General features: G+C 40.5%; 1 long non-coding RNA gene across 1 annotated transcript in view; it reads left to right on the forward strand.

Moving 5' to 3' along the window:
- LOC125457476 (uncharacterized) overlaps positions 1-24,916 on the forward strand; it is a 146,528-nt gene that overhangs the window by 42,053 nt on the left and 79,559 nt on the right. The window contains exons 2-5 of the long non-coding RNA XR_009446661.1: positions 8,027-8,179; positions 9,724-9,823; positions 11,267-11,900; positions 12,701-12,804. This is a non-coding gene — a long non-coding RNA (uncharacterized LOC125457476). The remainder of the gene's footprint in view (positions 1-8,026; positions 8,180-9,723; positions 9,824-11,266; positions 11,901-12,700; positions 12,805-24,916) is intronic.

The raw sequence follows: 24,916 nt of genomic DNA on the forward strand, positions 1-24,916 counted from the left end.
TCATTGAGGAAGGTGCACAGGGGCACGTATGGGAAAAGTGTGGCACATTGTTAAAAGTAGATTGAACAGTCGAGGTTCAGGAAGGAAGGCATACGTTGAGGTGGCAGCAAGGGGGTGACACGGTATATGTGTAACAGCATTTAAGGGCATGGTAGACTGCAGGCCGTGGTTGTTATTAGCAGTTACCACCACCATGGTCTCCACAGGGGGCTGTAGAGAACCATGGTGGACATCAATAAGGTGTAATCTCCAGGGTCAGGGACAGGGAGGATAGTTAGAGGTAAATTTCAATGTTGTGGGACTTCTCATGAGGGGTGAAAATGGCAATCTGGGAAAGCTGATGTAAAAGGGATATGGAGGCTCTGGGGTGTTACTAGGTGACCAGGCATAGCTCAGTACTGAAGGTAGTAAGGACTGCTGATGCTGGAGTCAGAGATAACCCATTGTGGAGCTGAAGGAACACAGCAGGCCAGGCAGCATCAGAGGAGCAGGAAAGTTGATGTTTGGGTTGGGATCTTCTTCAGAATTTCTGAAGGGTCCTGACCCGAAACGTCAACTTTCCTGTTCATCTAATGCTGCCTGGCCTGCTGTGTTCCTCCAGCTCCACACTGGGTTGCATCAATAGTGAAGGTGTTCACTATGAGCTGTGTTCCCTGCCATTGCTTGTTATTTTCTAGATCCAAAGTGCAACTGGAAATTGGCTGGGTCAATGGTCACGTTGGGTGGATTCAGTGTCAGTTTGATGGACAAAAGCTTGGGACCCCTGTTTGATTGACACAAGGATACTGAACAGGTAAATACATGAAGCCAGCAATTGCAAACTTCAGTCACATTTTATTTGCAATGTATGTGGAGTGAATATACTTAGACATCAAATGCTGGTCAAAGTCAATTCGTACCACCTGATTGCTGCTTCAACATTGCACATTGGCATCTCAATGAATCCGAAGTTAGCAGCAATGACTTCCAAGATGGTGAATATTGGCCAAAATTGACCCATCATAGAACATAGAACATAGAACATTACAGCACAGTACAGGCCCTTCGGCCCTCGATGTTGTGCCGACCTGCCATACCAATCTGAAGCACATCTAACCTACACTATTCCATGTACGTCCATATGCTTATCCAATGACGACTTAAATGTACCTAAAGTTGGCAAATCTACTACCGTTGACTTGCGGAACTTACACGAGTTCTGTGGGAAGCAGAGACCATCATTTTATCATTGGTTATGTGAACTTTGCTGAAAACAGTGCTAAGCTTCAAATTTAATGTGGACCTGGACTGGAAAAGGGTCAAGTGCAGAAGGAACTCCCTTTTTGATGCAATGTATTACTCATTCAGCCAATGCAACACCTTCACAAAGTTGCTGCACATGCTGAGGCTAAAGCTAAATAAATGATGGAAATATGGCTCTCAGTATCTGGGTACTGCACGCTTAGGGATGAATGAGGCAGAGTGTTAACAAAGGCTCCATGTGTTTTGGGGCTATGTTGGAATGATGCCAGATACAATAGCAGGATCTGTGGGCTGTAGTAGCGGGAGGGCACGTTCTCCTGCGGGCTACAAAGGTGACAGCCACTTTGAACTCTATAGACTGGCTCTTTCCAGGAAGTAATGGGTGACCTGGATGAGATCTCTCAGTTGGACATTCATAAATGTATCAGAGCAGTGACCAATCCTTTCATGCAAGAACACACCAGCTCATTTTGTTTCCCAATGATGTCTGTGCTGCAGCCTAGGCAATAGGATTTAGGAACAATGCTGGCTTGTCATGCTTGCAGGGTGTCATCAACTGTACGCATGTAGCACTGAGAAGGTTGTATCATGATGCTGCAGAATTCCTCAACAGGCAGGAATTCCATTCCATTAATATTCAAGTGATCACCATTATCACTTACTGGAGTGTGCCCACTATCCTGGCAGCTGTAATGACACCTGAATCCTGAAGCTGTCTTATCTACTTGGTGTGTTTGAGGGTCTGGAGGCCTTACAAGTATGGCACCACAGAACAAGGAATAACCACGGTGGCCATGGCTGATGACCACTGTGCAACCGCCCTACTTATGCAGAGTGCAGACTGTTGCTGACCATTGGGACATGGTGGAGCAGATAATAAGGCTGCTGGATTATTCTGAAGTGATCCACCCAGATCAGTCGAAGCAGCAGAACCACTTCTTCAGCAGCTCTATTATCTGCTCCACCTGTGGTCAGAATTGTGTCTGCACTCTGCATCAGTAAGGTGGTTGCAGAATGGTCTTCGGCCATGGTCACAGTGGTGCCATTCTATTGCTGCCATTGTGTGTTAGTGATGCAAGGAGTGAACGTAACAATGTTTTGTCTTGGATGGTGTCGGCTCTTCAGTGTTTCGAGATCATCCCAAAATATTCCAACTCATTTCTGAATTATATCTTGCAGATGGTGAACAGACATTGGGGGAGAAAAGGAATCTAATGTTCTTAAAAGTCCCAGAAGCCTTAATTCAAAATCTGAATTCTGCTTTTTATGACAATATTTTCAAATTCATTGACCTCAACAACAAGATCATAAAATGCCTAAAAACAGTGACCCCTCTCCCCATAATGATAACAAAGTGTAGAGCTGGATGAACACAGCAGGCCAAGCAGCCTCTCAGGAGCATAAAAGCTGACGTTTCGGGCCTAGACCCTTCATCACAGAGGGGGATGGGGAGAGGGAACTGGAATAAATAGGGAGAGAGGGGGAGGCGGACCGAAGATGGAGAGAAAAGAAGATAGGTGGAGAGGAGAGTATAGGTGAGGAGGTAGGGAGGGGATAGGTCATTCCAGGGAAGATGGACAGGTCAAGGAGGCAGGATGAGGTGGTAGGTAGGAAATGAAGGTGCAACTTGAGGTGGGAGGAAAGGATGGGTGAGAGGAAGAACAGGTTAGGGAAGCAGAGACAGGCTGGGCTGGTTTTGGGATGCAGTGGGGGGAGGGGACGAGCTGGGCTGGTTATGTGATGCAGTGGGGGGAGGGGAAGAACTGGGCTGGTTTAGGAATGCAGTGGGGGAAGGGGAGATTTTGAAGCTTGTGAAGTCCACATTGATATCATTGGGCTGCAGGGTTCCCAAGCGGAATATGAGTTGCTGTTCTTGCAACCTTCGGGTGGCATCATTGTGGCACTGCAGGAGGCCCAGGATGGACATGTCGTCTGAGGAATGGGAGGGGGAGTTGAAATGGTTCACGACTGGGAGGTGCAGTTGTTTGTTGCGAACCGTGCGGAGGTGTTCTCCAAAGCAGTGTCCAATGTAGAGGAAGCCACACTGGGTACAATGGATACAATATACCACATTGGCAGATGTGCAGGTGAACATCTGCTTGATATGGAAGGTCATCTTGGGGCCTGGGATAGGGATGAGGGAGGAGGTGTGGGGGCAAGTGTAGCACTTCCTGCGGTATGTGAGAACGAGAGGGATCATCTGGGGGCGGTTGTGGCGGGGGCGGGGTGTGAGGGATGTGTTGCGGGAAATGCGGGAGACGTGGTCAAGGGCATTCTCGACCACTGTGAGGTGAAAGTTGCGGTTCTTGTAGAACGTGGACATCTGGGATGTGCGGGAGTGGAATGCCTCATCCTGGGAGCAGATGCGGTGGAGATGGAGGAATTGGGAATAGGGGATGGAATTTTTGCAGGAGGGTGGGTGGGAGAAGGTGTATTCTAGGTAGCTGTGGGAGTCAGTGGGCTTGAAATGGACATCAGTTTCCAGCTGGTTACCTGAGATGGAGACTGAGAGGTCCAGGAAGGTGAGGGGTGTGTTGGAGATGGCCCAGGTGAACTTGAAGTTGGGGTGGAAGGTGTTGGTGAAGTGGATGAACTGTTCGAGCTCTTCTGGGGAGCAAGAGGCGGCGCTGCTACAGTCATCAATGTAACGGAGGAAGAGGTGGGGTTTGGGGCCTGTGTAGGTGCAGAAGAGGGACTGTTCCATGTAACCTACAAAGAGGCAGGCAAAACTTGGGCCCATGCGGGTACCCATGGTCACCCCCTTTGCTGTAGGAAGTGGGAGGAATCAAATGAGAAGTTGTTGAGGGTGAGGATGAGTTTGGCTAGGCGGATGAGGGTGTCGGTGGAGGGGGATTGGTTGGACCGGCGGGACAGGAAGAAACGGAGGGCCTTGAGGCCATCTGCATGAGGAATACAGGTGTATAGGGACTGGATGTCCATGGTGAAAATGAGGTGTTGGGGGCCAGGGAATTGTAAGTCTTGGAGGAGGTGGAGGACGTGGGTGGTGATGCCAGTTTTGATTCAACTGAAGACAGCCCAATTTATTGAGATGGACCTTTCTGAGAATTTCCAAATTCTAGAGGTATAATTTAGATCACATACACATGTACGTAACATTCAGAGTGTCCCTATTAGTTTTGGAGTCTCCTTTTGAGCTGATCTCTTGGCAAAAATGCAGCTTTAATATCAATTGGTGTACACTCCCAAGTATTTGTTGCCTAAAACGTCAAGAAAATCTTCAAAGTTGACATTTCAGGTTAGGACCCTTCTTCAGAAGAAGGGTCCTGACCTGAAACATCAACTTTCCTGCTCCTCCGATGCTGCCTGGCCTGCTGTGTTCCTCCAACTCCATACTGTGTTATCTTTGACTCCAGCATTGGCAGTTCTTACTATTGCTCAGAAAATCTTCAAAGTTCTTCCCCCTGCTGTCAGTCATTCTATTCACATGTCTTGGTCCACCAGTTTTTCCCCCACAACCAAATGCCACCAGCTTTGCTCTTGCATTATAAGTTTCACCAGGAGACATCTTTCCATGCACATCCATCTAGGGCCATTCATATTTGCATACATAACTTTAAACTAATTATTAGCAAATTATTCCACTGTTACTAGTGAGAAACATTGCTGTTTGGCAAAGTTCTGTCTCTATTCACTTTCCATTACCTTATTCACACATTTTTATTATTCACTGTATTATTATCGAGTGACTAATTCTGGTTATCAAATCTACAAGAAATAAAATAAAAGTCTTGTTTTCTTTATCCCACACATTTAAATTCATAGCTACTGCCTCATCAAATCCTTTGCTGAGTGTAGTCTTACTTCAGACTGTGACAGTTTCCTTCAGCATTCCTTACAAATCTCACATTTATCATTTATCTTTTCTATAAGCTTCTTGTACTCTTCACACCGTATTCCTTCATCTATTATTAAAAAAATAACATTCTGGAAGACTGGTGGGCAAATTGCCTATGTTATTTTCAGTTCTAAATTTATGCCCCAGATGTCAATAACACTTCTTTAATTTCTGTAATGGATAGCTTATTTTCCATTCAATTTGAGGTTGGGGTGGAAGGTGTTGGTGAATTTCCAAATTTTCCAAATGCATCAGCTTCGTTGTTTTTCATTTCCAGTTGGATCTGCACTTTTTTCATCAATAGCCTACTTAATAGCAATGATATTTCACTTGCTACTATATTCATGCTAACAAAATGATTGCTTCTGGATATCTTATAAGGCATCACTACTTTTTGTAACATATGTGAAACTGGTGTAACTCTCCAATTCTTTATCTTTGTTCTGCTCCTACTTACTCAAAGGCTGTAGGTCACTTTTCAGTCAGTCTACTCCACACACTGTAGATATGCAACTGTTTCTAATACTGCTGAATTGAAAGATTCTTCCACCAATATGCCCATCACTGCCCTGATTGTTCTTGTAACCATTTCAATGCCATCTCTTACATCGCTACCTTCTTTCTCCAAATATTCTGTTTTGGGTTTAATTTTAATGTTTAATTACACAATTTGGGACAGTTAATGCATAACAGTACTTTGAATCACACGTTACTCACTACATCATGGATGTTTCTGGGGTTCCTTCTTTTATTGTGAGTCTCCAATTCTCTTTGCTTTTCAGAAGTGCCAAAAGATTTACTTGTTTCTCTTAGTTAAAGATTTTTTTTGTACTGTTGCCTATGATCTTGTATCCTCCATTTTCTGTTGAATGGCTGTTCAAATGAGAGGTTAGCATAAGGTAAACAACTAGTCCCTAGAAATAGCATATATCAAAGATACTTGGGGTTTAGCAAGCAGCCCTGAGCAGGCAGCTGCCTCCTTCACTTGCAGGAAGTGTGAGAAAGACTGGGCAAGAGCTTCTGAACATTTTGGCTACAGAATAAAAGTCTGCCAACACAGTTTTAGAGATCAACACTCATCTAATATCAACCTTCCACTTGTATCTGAGACTGGTAAACTACTCTCACTTCTCAAGGACCATATGGTTTTCCTGTCTATTTAACTCAGGCATTATAGAACATAGAACATAGACCATTACAGCACAGTACAGGCCCTTCGGCCCTCAATGTTGTGCCGACCTGTCATACCGATCTCAAGCCCATCTAACCAACACTATTCCATATACGTCCATATGCTTGTCCAATGACGACTTAAATGTACCTAAAGTTGGCGAATTTACGATCGTTGCAGGCAAAGCGTTCTATTCCCTTACTACTCAGAGTAAAGAAACTACCTCTGACATCTGTCCTATATCTTTCACCCCTCAATTTAAAGCTATGCCCCCTCGTGCTCGCCGTCACCATCCTAGGAAAAAGGCTCTCCCTATCCACCCTATCTAACCCTCTGATTATTTTATATGTTTCAATTAAGTCACCTCTCAACCTTCTTCTCTCTAATGAAAACAGCCTCAAGTCCCTCAGCCTTTCCTTGTAAGACCTTCCCTCCATACCAGGCAACATCCAAGTAAATCTCCTCTGCACCCTTTCCAAAGCTTCCACATCCTTCTTATAATGCGGTGACCAGAACTGTACACAATACTCCAAGTGCGGCCGCACCAGAGTTTTGTACAGCTTCACCATAACCTCTTGGTTCCAGAACTCGATCCCTCTATTAATAAAAGCTAAAACACTGTATGCCTTCTTAACAGCCCTGTCAACCTGGGTGGCAACTTTCAAGGATCTGTGCACATGGACACCGAGATCTCTCTGCTCATCTACACTGCTAAGAATCTTACCATTAGCCCTGTACTTTGCCTTCTGGTTACTCCTACCAAAGTGCATCACCTCACACACTTGTCTGTATTAAACTCCATTTGCCACCCCTCAGCCCAGCTCTGCAGCTTATCTATGTCTCTCTGCAACCTACAGCATCCTTCGTCACTATCCACAACTCCACCGACCTTAGTGTCGTCTGCAAATTATCCTTCTTTTTCTTAGTAAAGTACCTGGTATTTCATCCTATGAATTTGACACCATTTTAGGTAAACTGTGATTCCTGAACAAAACATATATCTTGCATTCCTCAACACTACTCTCATATTTGTTTGCATATATCCCCTTTTTCCTTCAGTTGCCTGTCATAGATAATATTTGCTGTTAAGAATCTGTTCATTTTGAGATTTTTAGACTGGCCTAGAATGTTAAATCGCTAAGGTTTGCATGAATTATTTTTGTTGCAGAAAGACATGTTACTACAGTCTTCTTTAATGAGCACTTTCAATGTGATGTCTCAGGATAGTTTAGACAGATTCACTGAGAGATGCAACCAGGATTAAAACTGCTGATTTTTAACAGTTATTTAAATTTCTACTTCCAAAACCTTAGGGAATATTATTGTTCATGTTATGTGATTTGATTATTAATAAAATATGAAGTGTTTCATTTGTAGTTTAAAAACCTGACTTTTCTCGCATTACTGCCCGTTAGTTTCATAGATACTTTCTAATTAACGAGTTCTGAGATACACACCTCCAGAGCAGGTGAGAATTGAAACCAGGCCTCCTGGCCTGGAGATAGGGACACTACCACTGTAATACAAGAGCTCCCACTAGATTTATAATGATCCAGTTTATACATGTGACTATTTGTCAATTAATTGCTATCCTACATATGCGACCTTTGGAACCTATTCCATGCATATGAATTAATATATTGTTTGACACATTGGAGTTTAAAAAAGATGTATGCTGGCACCCCGAGGAGTACATGCTAAATGTAACCAAAGTAGCTCAGGATTGTTAATTTGCATTTAGCTTTGTGTTGTGCCAGTATTGCAACAGAACCTCTGGAGCTGTACGCCAATACCTGAGGAGAAAACCTCATCAAGACAAGCATAACAGGGTCTCGGCAATGACAACTCAGCTGGCTGCAGCATTAAGAACACTTACAAGAACCTGGAATCCAAATCACACTGGCATCAAGGTAAAAATGAATTTTTCCGTTCTCAGTTCCCTTAGTAAGTGAATATATCAGGTGACAACAGGATGATATTAATTGAGATTCTCTGTCGTTAAAAATAAATGCTGTCTGGACTTCTGATAAAAATGCATTTGGGTCAGGCCCTTGAAAGATGATGAGCCTTTGTCATTGCGATAACAGTAATTTAAGGAAGTGAGAGAAAATGAAGGAAAGTAGAAGATTTTAAGCTTGCTTGTCTTATTTTGTGTTTATGTGAAACACGATCATTAAAATGCTGCAGAGGACAATAAATGCAAGTGTTTGAAAGGAGATGCAATCCGGAAAATCTTAAAGATTCCATAACAGTGCACCAATCAACATTGAAATAACCATGGGGTTTAATGCCATTTGCGATCTTCTATCTGTTAACCCGTGTAATATACCACTAAAACCAATTTTACAATCTCCCTCCCCGCCCCCTGGCCTCATCTCATGTCCAACCCTCCTCATCCCCACCTGCTTGACCTGGCACAACCTGCCATCTTCTCTCCAACCGACCTGCCTCACCCATCCCACTGACCAATCCCTACCACTGCCTACCTGCACTCACCTATCACCATCCTACCTACCTTCCCCAACTCCATCCCTCCTCTGTCTATTCATTTACCAGCTCCACTCCCCCTTCCCATTTCTGAAGAAGAGTCTCGACCGGAAAGTCAACTTTTCTGCTCCTCTGATGCTGTCTGGCCTGCTGCGTTCCTCCAGCTCCATACTATTTTGCCACAAACAGTTGGGTTCTTTTGAGTCAGATACATTAAAGTTAACTTCCAATGCAAACTACTTAAATTTACGGTATCACAGACTTAAAAGACATAATCTGGGTTCAGTACTTACTGCTGACTCTGTATGTGACACATACACAGAACAGACCAACTCCACTCTACAGAAAGATTGAAGGTAAGATCAATGCCACAATAATAAGGTGTAGAGCTGGATGAACTACAGCAGGCCAAGGAGCATCAGAGGAGCAGGAAGGCTTTTGAAGAAGGATCTAGGCCAGAAATGCCAGCTTTCCTGCTCCTCTGATGCTGGTTGGCCTGTTGTGTTCATCCAGCTCTAAACCTTGTTATCTCAGATTCTCCAGCATCTGCAGTTCCTACTATCTGTAGATGCCATGAATCCAAAACATTACATGTCATATGTCATGTAACTTATAGGTACGTACCTATCTGGTCTGGAATCAATGCAGTAACACTACAATGCCTTTTCCTGTAAAGAACAAGAACCCTATCTGGTAGAAATCAATAAAGGATGCACCTAGAAAAATCTTTTCATTCAAATAACACCTTGATAAATGCAAAATATGACTATATTTGGTCCTTATCAAGTTATCATGACTTGATGGTTAGCTTAATTTTGCAGCTTGCTATCTATCATCACAGATAGATATGTATCATTTGTCATAGATAGTTGCTGTCTGACATGATGTCTTCATTATCTGTGTCCTTATTCTGCATGATGTGTGGTCATTGATAAACAATTCAGAAATGTCATCTATTCCTTCACAGGACTTGAACATGTCCAACGACAATGTTATAGTATCTCTTGATGAACTCTTCTGTTTCTGCAAAAATCTCGAGCAGTAAGTTTTGTCAAGTTGAAGTGGGGGTAAGTAACTATATTCATTGATTACGCTTTTGTACCACTTGCTCCGTTCTTTTTGACAATGGGTTATGTACATGTGGTTAAGTGGGTTAGAGTGTGAGAGGGAAGAATTATGTGAATCTGTCTCCCAAGTGTAAGAACTGCTGGTGAGGTTAAATCTTTGCTTAGAGAGATGGAACATAGATATATCCCAACTATCTGAAAATCTTGCCTAATCAACTTATACTTAGAGGCCCTGGGTTTAGCAGCATTAACAATATATTTTGGGAAGTAATGTGACAAACAACAGTTGGGAAAGGAGATAATATGTTGAACATCCCATTTCCCGCATGCGTCTTAGAAGGGTGCAAGAGCATAGTGTGGATTATTGGCACACACAATTTATTGAGGTATAAATAAACATAGTGAATGTGGTGATCATTGTGTCAACAAACACTGCACTGGCGATTTCTTTAATTTATACACAAGAGGGAATTTGGTGAAATAGCCAGTCACCAGAATGTTCCAGAGATAGTAGGAACTGCAGACGCTGAAGATTCTGAGATAACAATCTTCAGAAAGGTCTAGGCCCGAAATGTCAGCCTTCCTACTCATCTAATGCTGCTTGGCCTGCTGTGTTCATCCAGCTCTACACCTTGTTATCTCAGTCACTAGAATGTGATAGGCATCATGTCGAAGAACCCACAATCAGTCACAATCTTGCAGCATGGCTTTGTTACTTTGTGTGTTGTTATAATATGTAGATCCATGCACAGTAGTAGATCAATGATTGCTGGTCCATCTGCTTCAATGATCTCAAGGTTTAAGGTGTCTATTCAGGAATCTGTATTGGTTCTTACGACCGATAATCCCAATGCATGGGATTTCAAACACTTTGTAAGCAGTTCGCTTATTTGTGTGAACTGCTCCATTCTATTCCAGCTTCCTTAATACATCATGTGTAAAAGTGCATAAAGTGATGATATTTGCACTTGTTTGGATGTCTATCTTATCATAAAATGCATGTTATACAATTTATGCATGTTATGCATTTCTGAAGAAGGGTCTAGGCCCGAAACGTCAGCCTTCCTGCTCCTCTGATTCTGCTTGGCCTACTGTGTTCATCCAGCTCCACACCTTGTTATCTCTCGTTATACAATACTTCTGGGTTATGTCACCTGGCTAGAGGTAACAGCTCCAGCTTTTCTGATGGCATCAATGTAGTCAGTCAAATTTATCACAAATACAATCTGACTGTGGTTTGCTCGTTGTATCACTGTGTAAGCACTGAAACCCTTCCCCCAGCATACCGCCCCACCCCACACACATACATCCACATTTTAATCCAATGCAATATTTACTCATATTTTGTATTAGTCACATAGAATCATATAACAATACTTTTATTTATTTCCCTTGAATGAATGTAAACTGGTTATGGTGAAATTCTGTTTTCTGGGTTGTCAGATGGTGCATTTCATACAATGGCATTGAAGATGAAATTAAACCTGGCCAAAGCGTTGATACACAGATTTTTGCTGAAAGGCCATGAAGTAGGAGAACTGTGGCCCTATTGTTTCTATGACCAGAAAGATAAAGGAAATGGAGATAACAGACCAGACAATTGCAATTGTCTCTTCAAGCAGGACATTGAAGAAAAGCTCAGAGGTTCATGGCCTTGAACAAGACGGTGATACAACTGAAAACCAATAAAAATGACCAAACACAGGTATCCCCTAATATGGCACAATCAGATAAAAGAAATGATACTTAAAAGAGACATCATTAATCACTCATTGTAGAGCAGTTTATTCAGCTGCTCTGAAATCAGAACAGATCTTTTGGCGGATCAATCACCTGAGCCAGACTGGTTTGTGGGACTTTCAAACAAGGACTAAGTGGATATGTTTGCATGCCATGGATGGAACTTTGGAAACTTCCACAGCCGTGATCTTTGGTTGGCTCTTTTTCACCAGCTGCTGTGGAGCATTGTGTTCTACTTTGGATTTATCCAGGTGACTGGACATCCTGTACATTTTAGGCCAGTGTCTTCTTGTGGAACATGGCTTTCATAAGTCACAGAATTCTGGACATTGTCTTGGTGAGTGAGACAAACTATTATCTCATGCAAGATTGAATGTCCCACTGAAATTGTAGAATGCTGCAATAGTTGCTCCACAATTAACACTGACAGTTGCTTCTGGCCTGCAACAGTCGCTTTGAACTTGCATTCTTCTTCCAGTGGTGTGTCAATGGTCTTTTATTTAGGTTCAACTAAAAGTACTTTTTAAAATGATCTGATAGGTATAGAAGCAAGAAACAGTTCCATCAGCCTTTCAGCTTAGTTACCTTCAGCTTTCATCTTCTATTCCATAAAGTAAAGTTTGATTCTTTCTTTAAATAATTCAGGTTAGGGCAGAATGCCATGGAATGCCAACCATTGTATGTGTTTGCAAAACGACAGAGGTTAAACATATTGATAATTGAGGAAGATATTACACTTGCAAGCAGATTTAAAAACATAGATTTTTCAGAGAATAAAACCAGACTGGCTGGAAAAGATAACTCATGCAATATTACACACAAATCTCAGAGAAGAACAAGTTTATACATTTTGCTCCTCTGTAGGTCTAACTGCAGATAATATTTTAAAACAAGAATATGTAAGAGAAGAAACTGCTATGTTTGATAATACTCCAAGTTTGGTTGCTAATTACTTTATACCAAATGTAATCATATAATTGAAAGAGTAAAATTTAAAAGAAGAATTCAGCTTCCTAGGTAACCTGTTGACAACTTTATTAATCACCTGTACATACTGTCAGAATATTGCAATTATAGTGATTTATAGCAAGAACTAAGACAGAATAATTTTTGGAGTTTCTGATATAACTCTTTCAGATATGTTATCATCATAAGAGGATGTCACATTGGAAAGAAATATCTTGGTGGTGGTAGAAGCTGAAATTCAAACACAAGAGAATTTGCGGAACAGAAAGCAAATGGTATGTTGAATAACCTGAGCCAGCATAGAAGTTAAATGCTAGTGATCAATCTAACTCAAATTAATAAAAACAAGGCTTCGTAGATGTCAGATGTTTATGTGTTGAACTAAAGGGAAGAAATGCACGACTTGAGATTAATTATGTTGGTATCTGACATTCTTTTCACCATTCAGAGATCAGAAAATACCTTATGAGTTCACAGTTTTAGAAGCTGCCTTGCAACCGCTTATGAATCTTCAATCTGATAATCAGAAATCCTTGGCACCACACCCACCAGGAGTTAGTAGCTCAGCTATCAAGTCAGTTTAGCTATTTAAAAAAAACTGTACCAAAACTGCACAGTCAGCTTTCTTCTCTCTTATTGAATTTGATATAATATTATTTGAAAGATTATGGATAAAGATGGCAATATCAAGTGTTAGTATATCCCATTTTATCATTATAAATACAACACTAATTCTTTCAGAAGGCAAATATCTTCTCTGATATAGTTTAAGGAAACTAAAGACTGTACAGGGAGAAAACTTTCAACAGTGTCATTCATGCCAGAGGACTTCCTCTGCTAAGTGAATTTAGGAAATCAAAGATCAACAAGGCCCAAGTGTGTTAAGGAGAAGTTTATTGTCTACTTCTTGAGGATGAAACAATCAACACAAACAAGTCATCAATCATTGACAAAGTCAGAGACATGGGGAGTAGGGTAGTAATAAACTTACTTTACTCATCTGAAACAATTGTACAAACACTTCAATAACCATTAAAAAAAACTTGAGAAGAGACATTATATACAACAGTTAGCACCTGACAGCATGAGTTAGGGTCTGCCCATTAGGATTAAAAGGACTGTTCCTGGGAGGAGCTAACTGATTCTACTTCTAGTTCTGTGCTTGTTGGTTTGATTTTGATTTGATTTGATTGATTTATTGTCATATGTACCTAAGTAGAGTGAAAAGCATTTTTTACAAGCAGTACAGGCAAATCATAGTAAGGACATTCAAGATCACAGGGTGAAAGAAACTAAACAGAGGCACACAGTTTACATCTGACAGGACAATTGCTAGGCAAGGTCATCATTATTTGAAGTTAGAGAGTCCATTCAGCTGTCTAATAATGGCGGGGTAGAATGTGTTCTTGAACCTGTATTCAAGCTCTTGTATCTTCTGTCTGATGGAAGACGTTGCAGGAAAGCACTGCTGGAGTGCAATGGGCCTTTGGTGATGTTGAATATGCTGGGAGAATGATTCAGTAGTGTAATGTGAACTTATTCTTAAATTGGATCTGATGCTTCACAACAATCATGTGTTTAAATGTAATGTAACTGTTTTGTTATATGTAATACACCAATGCCATCACTGAATCGCCTATCTTTCAACTTTCTGGGGGGTTTCCACTGACTGGAAACCGAACTGGGCTAACCATATAAACATAGTGGCTACAACATCAAATCAGAAGCTAAGAATCCTGCAACAAGTAACTCACCTCTTGATTCCCTGCAGCTTGTTCACTAGGCGCAAGTCAGGAGTGTGATAGAATACTCCCCACTTTCCTGAACGAGGGCAATTCTAATAACACTCAAAAGCTTAACACAACCCAAGACAAAGCAGCCCACTTGACTGACATTACATCCACAAACATTCACACCCTCCACCACCGATGCTCAGTAGCAGTGTGTAGCATCTACAAAATCCACTGCAGAAATTCACCAAGACTTCTCAAACAGCACCTTCTGGACCTACTCTATATTCCATCTAATTTCTGCAGCGACAGCGTGAGCATCCAAGGTCTCTGTACAGCAGCAACTGGAGGAGTGTGTCAGCATATCAAACAGCATGCAAAGACCCTTGGAATGGCTTTGGAACACGCTACTTCCATTCAGAAGGCCACATGCAACAGACACACTGAAACACCACCACCTGCAAATTCCCTTGCAAGCCATTCACCATTGTGACTTGGAAATATATCACCATTCCTTCAGTGTTGGTTAATCAAAGTCCTGGAACTCCATCCCTCATGACACTGTGGGTCTATGTATGCCAAATGGACTGCAGCAGTTCAAGAAGACGGCTTACCACTAGCTTCACCAGGGCAATTAGGAATGGGTAATAAACACTGAGCCAGCCAGTGTAGCCCACATCAGCCAAATGAATAAAAAAGTGTTGATTTCCCTTTACATTGGTATTCTTATGAATTGTCCTGATCAGTATAATACTTTAAACAGTTGCAAACATTTTTATAAAGTAATTGATTTTCTACTTGTGAAATCTAAGAATTGAATACATTTGTGTACCTTTACTATAAATGGAAAGAATGATATTATCTTAAGTATAACATGCACAAGTTTATCATTATCAAACAACACATTCTGACATATGAGGATTACAACATTTTCAATTAGTTTTAACTTCTTCCTGGTTTTCCAAAATGTGGATTACCTTTGACTTTATGCTACTTTTAAACAACACAAATGTATGTTGATATTGAATTTGCTGGGAGGGGAGGTATTTGAAGTCCAAGGAGGAGTCAAAATCCAGGGATCTTTGACTGTGATGACCGTTTCAATGTTAAATTGCCCCCGCCATCATAGGAATATTAAGATGCTACATCAATTCCTAGTACCTAGCATTGTTAGGATGCAATGGAATTCTCTCAGATGGGGTATACCATTTGCTTGACATTTCATTATGACTGTCCATGGTTGAATACAGTAGATACCACATGTTTCTCTTGATTTGGATGAGTGGGAACAACTTTTGAAGAAATTCCTAATTCATTCCTCTAGAGTAACACTGGTAGCTGGTCCGTGATATTACTTCAAAAACTGGAGCATTTGAATAATCTGGATGAATACTGAAACATTTCAGCACATAAAATTGATAAACATCGTAAATGATTCTGAATGTATAAAGAAGGAAGGAATTTAATTTGTAAAAAAAGATAAATTTTTTGAATCAAATATTTACAGACCAAAAATATCCAACTTTTTGATCCTGTTCATACCGCTGTTCTCATTTGCCTTATAGTAATTTCTCAAAAGAATTTTCCAGTGATGTATATTAGACAGTTTTCACAGCTTGTGTTCACAGTAATCAGTAAAAAGTCAAATTTGAATCTGCTAACATCCATAAATATATATTTATGTCAAACTTTTGGAAGGCATAATGTTGAATTCTATAAACTGAAACTCACATTATAAAACTTCACTCTGAGAATGAGGGAAGCGATAATTTCACTCGAAATGGAAACAAATGGATAGATCAATTGAAACAAATTAACAAAATTGTTTGCAGAAATGTTGCATTTTGTATGTCAGGCTAACGTGAGTAATTATTTACAGTTATCTTGAAAACTTTCCCAGGTTAAGGGCATGGTGTCAGCTTTAAAACTTGAAACTTACAATGATTAGTTATTAGCATTTGAATATATTGAGCTGAATTTTGAGTGGTATTAGCATTTGATTTTGTGCAGCACTAGAGTTAGTTGTTTATGCCCTATCCAAAAACTCTACTGTGTGCACAAAATGGATCACTGACATATTACGATGCTAAATTAAGTTAGGCTAGTTCTGAAGCATGCCTACCATATGTTCAATTGCTCTTGCCTAAGTGTTATTGGGCAATATATTTCACTTGTTCTCTCTCTCCTTAGTTTGTTTTTGTGGCTAAGGCATTCAAATCCCACATCTAGCTGTTATTGCTGTTGTACGTTGCAGGCTACAAAACTTAAAAAGATGGAATCTTCTTCTTACATCAAGGGTCCTGACCGTGGGTCCAGAGATGCATGGCAATTCTATTCTGGGGTAGAGTGGAAGCTAACTACATGCAGTAACCATTCAATTAGATGTGCAGAGATGTTGTCCCAGCTAATCATACAGTGGAACTGCACAACCAGCTTGCCATAACCTCACAGGGTTGAAGGAACAAGCGTCATATTTGAAGAGCAGTTAGATTGACATTTCCCTTGGCAATCCAGCAACATCAGGCTGGCTGTTTGTGAGAAGTTTGTTAGTTGATGCTTACATAATAACATTTTGTGAGGAGATCAATAGATCATGCAGGGGACTCATTCTGACTGGAATTGAGATGCAAATGAAGATGTTGCAGGTCTGTTTAGCACATTGCTCCATTGCCCTCACCTCAGTAATCTTTGATCCACTCACCCCCACCCTTGATCAACAATCATCCATTCTACAGCTTTCCGCTGAAAACAAGAATCCACACCCCATCAAACTGATACCACCCCTGCTACTCTCGACTTGCCATCAATCATCCTTGATTTTCCCGCGAGTAATACACCAATATTGAATGAGAATTGGTTATCAGACAAAAAAGAGATTATAGGAATGGACAGATCATTCCCAAAATGGCAGGCTGTTACTAATGGAATATGGTAAGGATCAGTGTCAGGGCTATAGCTGTTCACAATCTATACAAATATTTGCATGTAGAGGCTTGTTGTAAGTTTTTCATATTTGCACTTGACATGAAATAGGTGGGAATGTAAATAGTAAGGAAGATGTAAGGAGCTGTCAACTGGGCCTGTCAGCCAAAATAATTGATAAAAGGAAACAATGTACTAGAGAAGTGTGGCCAGTCTGGTATCATTGGTGGAGACAGAACCAGAATTACAGTTTTTGAGTCCAAAATGACTCTTCTTTGGAACAGTTCCAAACATTAACTCAGTTAATTTGTCCAGAGAAGCTGTGACACCCACCAAGCTTCTCCAGAATTTTTAAAAAAATTTTGGATCTCTAGCAACCACGGTATTGTGGTTTTAGTTATGGACAAGAGCAAAGCTGTTGGAATAAAATGTGAGTAAGTGTTTAGTTATCCACTTTGGTCGAAAAAAGCAGAGAGACAAAGTATTTCTTAACTGGTGAGAGATTGGGCAGTGTTGCTTTCCAAAGAAACCCAAGTGACCCTGTTTATGAGTCACTAAAAGCTATAGCTAACATGCAGGTGCAGCAAACAATAAGAAGGACAAATGAGGTGTTGACCTTAATTGCAAGGGAATTTGATTGCAGAAGGAATAATGCCTTGTTGCATTTGCATGGCGTTTTGGTGAGACCACACCTAAAGTACTGTGTACAGTTTTGGCCCCCTTTTCTACGGAAGGATGTATTGCCTTAAAAGTCATGCACAGCAGGCTCAGGGTCTAGGTCCGAAACGTCAGCCTTCCTGCTCCTCTGACACTGCTGGGCCTGCTGTGTTCATCCAGCGCTACACCTTGTGATCTCAGATTCTCCAGCAACTGCAGTTCCTACTATCTCATCAAGTTGCTCCCTGGGATGGCAAATTGTCTTCTGAAGAATTGAGAGTTGATAATCGTCAAGAGTTTGAAGCATAAAAGGAGTTCTCCTTGCAGCTTACAAAATTCTTAAAGGGCATCACAGGATGGATGTAGATGTTTCTCCTGGCTGCTGAGTTTGGAACCTGGGATGTAATCTCAAGATAATTGATAGGCCATTTAACATTGAAATGAAGATGAATTTCATCACACTACCTCAGAGAACTGTGACAGTTCAATCATTGAAGATATTCAAAACAGAGATTTCTGGAGTCTAATAATATTAAGGGAGAGTGTGGATGAAAGTAGTATTGAGATGCATGATAAGCCACTATCCAACTGAATGGTTTAGCAAGCTCAATGCATTGAATGGCCTGCTCTAGTTCCCATGTCCTCTTCCTTAATGTGGCTTCTGTTTCCCTCCAACTCTCAGGACTTCAGCACTGTTTTTCCTATGTAATCTACCTTCCATCTTCCGTCCCTTTCCACTTTTCCATTTCACAGCCACTACCTGATCCCAATGCATCGGTGCCTTCTCTCCCTGGTTCAACTCAGCTCCTCATGCAGAAAAGTAACTTATAGTCAGTCTGAATCACCCAGAATATGACATCAGCTAGTTCATGCTACCTTTAACCAGTCATGAATCTGAGGGCATATGTTTCTCATTAGCTTCAAAGCATGAATAATTTGGAGCTAGCAGCCACCAGGTAAATTCAACACTCCTGTGTACGGCGAGAAATCACATTCATTGAGGGCACAACTCAAATAAGTCACAAATAATGCTCTGCAAGTAAAGGTATAGTACATTGAGCCATTTGCTGCATAATTAGTTCCAAAGGTCCAATTTTAATCTGGCCAAGTTGCATGTTATCACATGACCCTATCCACCCTGTTTCCATTCCTGGGAGGTTAACAAATTCAGTTTAATCTGTGGCCCTATGCAGTAGCAACCAAAGACTTGTAGCCCAGTGGATTAGATGAAAATAATTTCCATTACAAAACCAGAAATTTTTCTGTTGGACAAATAAATCTGGTCTGTTGGAATATATCTGTGTATGTTGACAGCATGTACAGTTGCTTAAACAGAAGTCTTTGTTTATGCCAGCAACAAATATTATGCATCATGAGCTAATCAGATTTCACCTACTGAGAAAATCTCACAATAATGTAAGTTGAAAGCCCCTTCTTTTTCATCCAAAATGGAGATGTAATGATGGTGTGTTGCAGAGAAGATGGTAAGAATGTGGAATTCGTTGTCGCATGGAGTGGCTACAGCAGATATTGATGAATTAAGGAAACCCTTCAACTAAATACCAATAATTAATATAGTTAAGTTTTTTTAAAAATTGCAATGTAGTTAGTATCATTATTGTTTTATTATTTTGATTAAAATTCAGACTGACAAACTCCTTTCACCAAGATCAAAGCAGTATGACTACAAAATAGGATGCACCTTTCACAATATTGCCCACAACAAAATAATGATTACACTCATTTCCATGTAACTGAAGTGTCCTGTCTCAAAAACACATAAGGGCATTATATTGCCTTTCAAATTTGAAGATAGCAGCTATCAGATCAATCAACACCTCTGCATACTACATGGAGTCATTTTAATTGAGGGCACAAGTCAAATAGGCCAGAAACTTTGTCCTGTGAGTACATCAAGCCATGTAAAATAGAAGATATCAGGATTAATTCTCAGACTGTTTTGGATTAACTGGATAGTGATGGTCAGTAATAAAATGTATATGATTATCAGGGATAAACTGGTTGTAGTTTCTACCTGTTATCATTATCAATATCAAGTACGGATGGATTTAGATGTAGCTGTAATGACAAGTAGCCCACTGACACCCACATCATATCAAGGAAATAGGTGCTAGATGTGTTGCCATCACTCCTGGAACATACATTCTCCAGCATGGATTATTACCTTTGATTGATTTATTGTCACCTGTACAAAAATGCAGTGAAAAGAAACACTATGCAGGGCAAGATTCACTGAACAGAAAATTTATCACAATAATATACAGTAGTAGACAACAGAAATATTGACATACAGTAGTATTATGGGCATGATGAGTGAATACAAAAATCTCTTCCATTTCTATGGCGTCCTTGTCTCACCACTAGAGGATGACAGAGTGCAGTAAACATAAAGATATTTGCACTGTGAATAATCCTCATGTATAGAGGGGGAACAAGAGCCTAAAACATCAGGTTGTGTGTTGAAATTTATAACTAAACACATGGCTTTTTAAATAATCCTATTTTTGGTATACAGTAGAAGAACATTCAAAATAGCAACTAGGTCTTAAAAAGCGAACCATTTGTCCTGAATTTTTAATCAGTTACCTTTCGTTGAAAAGAAAATACAGTTGAAAAATGCAGTTGAAGGATTCTGGCTGTTGACCAGACTGCAACTCCCAATACACTGTCATACAATCAAATGAATGAATTTTACCATGATAACTCTGCCACTCATTGGGTAGGCAGTTCAAGAAAGGCAAACCAAATATTAAAAATTATTCACTAGTGTTATCTTTTTTAAAGTATAAATGATGGCACGAATTTTAACACAATTCAATAATAAGAGTAGAAGATATATAACTCTAGACCATCTATGGAAGAGTCACTGTTCTTGTATAACAAAAAGGGTTATTGCATGACAATAACAAGTGCAATGATATTTAGTCAGCCATATTCGCTTGGATCTGAGAGAGCTGGTATAGATATCTGTTCCTTCTGAAAGCTATGTTATAAAGTGGAGGTCAACCCCACTCTGATAACCAAAACCAAAACACCCAGAGAGGGTTGCCATGCCCCATAAACTGTTAAAAGAACTGGAAAAAGTGGTATAACCTGCCTCTCACCCCCAGTCTATGAGAAAGGAGTGGTTAAATGAAACAAATTTCTGACATTTGCTCAATAATCAACAAGTAGCGGTTTATTTATCTAACTCTAACAGTGAACAAATTAACTGTATTATTAACAAACCAAATAATTCCTCCCTTACTACCAGCTATTCCTGAATAAAATAAACTTTTAATGGTAGATAACAAAGTGTGAAGCTGGATGAACACAGCAGGCCAAGCAGCACCTTAGGAGCACTAAGATGTTTTGCATTCAGGCTTTCAGGGTCCGAGCCCACCGAGGATGCACTCACCCTTCTTGGTCAAAACCCGGTCAGCCCGGTTGTGAGGCATTTCTTCCTGCCATGTCCCAAAGGGACGGATGAGATATCATTAAAATGAATTAGAGAGGTGTTGGTGGTGATGCAGGAGCAGGAGAGATGGAATGGTTCCCCCACTGAGATAATGGAAAGCACACACTCAGGAAGAGTTAGCCATTTTGCATTATGAGAACATGGTGGTGAGCTGTTTCCTTGAGTGGCTGCTGTCCATGTGATGTCAATAAACCCACAATGATATTAGGAAGGTTGTTCTAGAATTTTGGCCTGGCAACCAGAAAGAAACTGTGACATAGTTGCACGTCAGCATTATGTGTTGCCTGGAGAGGTATGTGCAGATGCCTTTGTCCTTCCAGGTCGAAGAGGCCATAGGTTTGGAAGATCCTGTTGAAAGATTGTCCAGGTATGATGATCTGAGGAATGTCCTAGGACTGAGATGATAAATCTTCAGCAAGCAGAAACATCTTCCCTTCACTCTAAGCAAGAACAATAGCAGTGCAAAACTGTGTGCTTTAGCATTGGGCTGTGCTCCTCACTTTTCTGCTGCCTTTAGTGTATTTCCTAGATGACTTACTCATACATCATGAGTTCGTTTCTGACCATTTGCTGACCCACATATCCCGGGTACTTCCAAACCTTGCCATCTCTAATGTCTCCTCAAACACTGGGTTAAGTTATAACCTTCTCCCCTGACCTGATCCACCTTGCTTTGTATTCCAATACTTTTCCAGTTCATCTTAAGTTGTTCTAGGCTATTCACCATATCAAAATGAATGGTAAGGAATAATGTGGCAAAGTACTACATAAAAAGGTCCACACAATTGAGGCTAATGGAAAATGAGAGCCAATGTCACGTGAATAAAAAATCGGCTTAAGGGCAGAATACAATGAGTTGTGATAAATCAATGTTTTGGTGACTGGAAGACAGTAGACACAGGTATTCCCCAATGGTCAGTGCTAGGACCACTGAATGACATACATAAATTACTCAGATATTATAATAGTGTAAAATTTCAGCATTGCATTTGATACCAAACTTGGTTGCATGGCAAACAAAAAGGATGATACCAGCTGACGGCAACCGGACATTGATAGGCTGGCAGAATGGACACAGGAAATTTAATGTAGAGAAGTTTGAGGTGATGCATTTTGGCAGAAGGGAAAAGCAGAAGGAAGACTGAATAGCGCAGCTCTGAAGACCTGCAGGGACAGTGGGACCTGGCAAGGTGGTGCTGGGATGACATGGTGGGCAGTGCTGGGATTCTCGTGCATTGATCTTTGAAGGCGATAAACCAGACAGAATATTTGATAAAGCAAATGAGATCTTGGACTTCATAAAGACCCCTGTAGAGTACAAAATCAGGAAGTGATATTCTAAATTTATGAGGACCTTGTTTAGGCTACAACTAAAATATTGCATCCAATTCCTATCACCAGACATAAGGAAATTCCTTGAGAGTGTGTAGAATAGAGATACCAGAATAATTCTGGGTGACTTTAATTACAATGTTAGGTTGGAGGAACTGGGTAGTTCTTGAAGAAAGATGACTGGGGTATAAATTTGATCAAGGTCTAAAAGATCAGAATAGACTTAGATAAGATAGATAAAGAAAAAAATTGTTCCCAGAAGCTGCTAAATGTCTTGGTAATGTAGTTTAAAAATAAATAAGAACCCATGACACTCTCTGGCAAATAGGTCAAATGACTCTTTTTTGGACAGGAATGCGTGAGCTTAAATCAGGTGAGTAATTTTTGTATTAAATATAACTAACATGATTGACTATCAAAGTGAGTTAAAATGAGAAAGTCAGAAATGGGAACACGAGTAGGTTATCCAATGCCTTGAAAAAATCAAGTCTGGTCTTCAACCTTAAATTTATTAATCTAGCTGACACCTTATGCTTGATTTCTTCTGATTCCTAACGTCTACCAATCTCAGCTTTGAACATATTTAAGGCATGAATGTCCACAGCTTTTTGGGAAGAGAGTGGCAAAGGTTCACAACAAACTGAGTGAAAACATTTTACTCAGTCCCACATGGCCAACCCCTTATCCTGAAACTTTATCACTTCGTCTAGACACTCTAACCAGGCAAACATTATGTGGAATTTTCCTATCCGAGTTAAAGTGTTTTGTCAAATGAGATTCATAGTGCCATAGCTCACGGAGGCTTTTCTCATGCAATTCCCTGAACTTTACCTTATCAATGATGCAACTGGGCTGTTTGGCACCCCTCTTGTGGAATTCTGTTGCCTGAGAGGTTGAAGTGTAGGGGCCTTTAGGTTTTCACATCACAGGCTCCATAGTAAAAGCCGAGTTGCACGTCATTTCAGATGCTGCAAACCAGGCTGTGCTCATTACAGTGCTGGGACTGAAATTGGCAAGTGTCCACTAAAAATCTAACATGAACTAGACGGAGGCTGGCAACCTTTAAGTGAATGCAAGAGAAGTGGTACTAAGAATTTCAAGGTATAATATGCACCCCATTCAGATGCATGAGGTGCACTTGTATCTCTCTGCACAAAGCAACCTGGCAGAAGCAGGAAAATCAGAGTGTTGAAGGGCTGAAGTGGTTTGAGAGTAGGCAGGATGATGGTGGTCTGTTGGTGCCTGTTTGCATGAGAGAAGGTTTGAGGAGCTCAATGGCCATGGCAAATATGGGGACATTTTGCTGAAGTCAGTGTTGGATGATGGCAGGACAAGCAATTGGCAAGTTACAACCGCTGGGTCCCCACTCTGATTTACGTGTCAGGAATTTACACAGTCTATGCTCACAGGGTAAGAAAGGAGAACTGGCATTTGAGTAGCATTTTAATAAATGAGTTAGAATATTGATAAGCTGGAAATATATGGAAGTAAGATAGTCTCCACTTTGTAATGAGATTTATGGGGAATTTATGGGAATTTAAGAGGAAAATCACGAGACATTTTCTTGATGTGAAAGTTCTGATTTTTTCATTCTTTCCCTATTTCCCCAACTTTCACATCATGGCTCATGCCATACCAGGGAGGGAAAATTTCTGCCCAAGCTCTGAGTATCTACACTGTAAAAGCTCTCTCTGTATTTGATGTTTCAATGCGATTATATTTCATTTTTCTAATATCTAGAGTTTACAGGCACCTTCTGCTCAATCCCTCCTTAGAGAGATCATCCTAAGAATTAGTCCAGGGAATTACTTTCAAAGACAAACATGCCCTTTCTTAGGTACAGAGACCAAAACTGCACACAGTGCTGCAGTGTGCTATGTACAAGCAAAATTCTAAACTAATTGTCAAAAATAACTAATAGACGGTTGCCTAAGAGATCGTGTTCGACCTATTCAACTTTGATTGACTGGTATGGCCAATGGAAATGTCACAATGATGTATTTGGGTCAGCTTATTTGAGACCAGAGCAGGGTAGACATGGTTTTGGATGTTTGATCTTAAAACTGGAAGTTTGAATTTAAAAGCTCCTCCATTGTGCAGCACATACTTGATTTGATAACCACCCGAGAAAAAAGAACATATTGGAAAAAGAGAAATCAACCTTGAACATGAATTGTTACTTCCCTAATTAATCGGACATATGATCTAAGTGTTGTGGTACAAATCTCTTTTCAGCTGCAATCGAAAGGAAACAGATGAAGTTCTGTT

Source organism: Stegostoma tigrinum, chromosome 14 (assembly GCF_030684315.1).
Source record: "Stegostoma tigrinum isolate sSteTig4 chromosome 14, sSteTig4.hap1, whole genome shotgun sequence".
In the NCBI taxonomy this organism is placed as follows: domain Eukaryota; kingdom Metazoa; phylum Chordata; class Chondrichthyes; order Orectolobiformes; family Stegostomatidae; genus Stegostoma; species Stegostoma tigrinum.